The sequence below is a fragment of the Cibotium barometz genome, chromosome 28 (genome assembly GCF_041138505.1).
Source record: "Cibotium barometz isolate CiBa-2024 chromosome 28, ASM4113850v1, whole genome shotgun sequence".
Taxonomy (NCBI): Eukaryota; Viridiplantae; Streptophyta; class Polypodiopsida; order Cyatheales; family Cibotiaceae; genus Cibotium; species Cibotium barometz.
The window spans coordinates 51551521-51553519 of NC_141073.1; the positions used below are offsets into that span (position 1 = coordinate 51551521).

At 49.3% G+C, this 1999-nt stretch overlaps 1 pseudogene; it reads right to left on the reverse strand.

Moving 5' to 3' along the window:
* Positions 1-227: 227 nt before the first annotated feature.
* Positions 228-1675, reverse strand: LOC147622908 (serine/threonine-protein kinase PEPKR2-like; annotated as a pseudogene).
* Between the last annotated feature and the right edge of the window lie 324 nt (positions 1676-1999).

Here is a 1999-nt window from a genome sequence, read left to right on the forward strand (position 1 = left end):
AAGCTTTTTATTAGAATACAGAGCTGATTCAAGTGCTGGCCCTCTTCACTGAATATGATGAGACAGGCCGCAGATTCAAGTGCTAGGTATAAGGGGACTAGCCCCTGCTCACTTTAAAATATATATTTTATTTTAATGACCTTAATTTTGAAGTCTCTAGACTTGATATGTAAAGAAACTACACATTGGACAACAATACACATACTATTATCTCAATGTGAGTGGGAGCATGTAACAAGCTGAATGCCTTATAATTGCACACCGCGGTGCTTTAAGTATTGGATTGCATCACAGAGCTGATTCAAGTGCTACCCATCTTCTTTAAACTTAGTAAGGCAGGAAGCATATTAATCTTGGCCTTAGGCCCAAGATCCTCCCGTAGTTACTGATTTTCCACCACCCCCGGGCGCTTAATTATCTGCCCGTAGGCAATGCCGGCGAGGAAGCACCAAGAAGGGTTTTGAACCCTGGACCCCTTGGTCCTAGGCAAACACCTTCACCACTTGAGCTATCACCTCATTGGCGATGCTACACATATCTTGTCTGTACACTTTCCAAAAAAGTGTGCAGGCCCATGTGGGACCCACCTAAAAGGGGGGAGGGGTTGCTACACAACACACGAGCCCCTCTGAAAAGGATCTTGAGCCTTCATGGAGCAGCATACTATGCTAGAAGCCAGGAGCTCTGATCTAGCACACAAAACCAGGAGTGGTAGTAATCGGGCAGGATGAGCGATGGCATCCCAATGTTGTCGGTAGCATTTTCTACCATACAGATGCAGACTCTCGACGAGATCTTGGCATCCTCATCATCCCCGTGATCTGCGTCATCAACAAGTGGCCGTATTGGTAATCCAGGTCAAGAAGGTAGAGGAGCCGCAACACTGAGAGCATGAGGATGAGCAATGGCATGTGCCATGTCACCACGATGTTGCTGGTAGCATTTCCTGCTCCTGCACACAGCCGTTTTTCTAGTAATCTTGGGAACCCTGTAATGTGCGTCTTCAACAGTTACCGACAGTGATATAGCTCCATGCTTCAGGTTGGCATCGATCATGGGCTCGGTGTTGAGGACAAGCCATGGATGAGACAAGATCTCGTCTAGGGTAAGCCTGGAGTCGGGGTCTTTTCAGAGGATGCCTGTGAGAAGGACTTGTGCTGAACGGGAGAGGCCAAAAGTGTCGAGTTCGAGCTTGTTGCATAGGATAGCATGATGGATGGCGGAGTCGGGGGAGGCCATCAATAAAAGGCAAAGCAGAGGTAAGAAGCAGGTGAAGGACGACGCCCAAACTCCAAGCATCCGCGCGATGGTCATAATTGCCCCAGATAACCTCAGGAGCCTGGTAACGGGAGGTTCCACTCGATCGTGAAGGATCTCTCCGGAGGCAATAGTGGCAGCCAAGCCAAAGTCTGCTAGAAATACATCCTCATGATCAGCGCCCTCCACTCGATGCAAGAGGATGTTTCATGTCCCTGTGGATGATGCCACGGGAGTGGCAAGCGGCAAGTGTGCGAGCAAGGCTAGCCACTATGGGAGCGGCCTCACGTTCATCAAGCTTGAATTGCGGGGGATGAGAATCAAGCTTACCAAGCAGGTCTCCAGCATCGGAGAAGGGGGTGAGGAAATGGAAGCAACCGTCATCGCCCTCGATGGTGGAAACCAGGGGTAGGATGCGTCACGCCGGGTATGCCGCTGAGGTGTTGGAGAAAGCAGGACACGTCTGCTTAAGAATTAAAGAACATGCCACGACTGTGAGTTCACGTGTTCATGGCATCTGGCAATAGAATACATGGCACATGAGAAGCCACATCAAGTTTCATAATCCCGGCTAGCACCTCTATGTTCCAGCAAAAGCCGAGAACATAAGGCCAGACTATGTTCTGTTTGACACATCGATGCCGTCGTATGCAAGGTAGAAGTGCCCTCTCCCTCTATTTTGAGGTGATGCTACACATACTGAACATTGTCTGTACACTTTCCAAAAAAGTGTGCAGGCCCG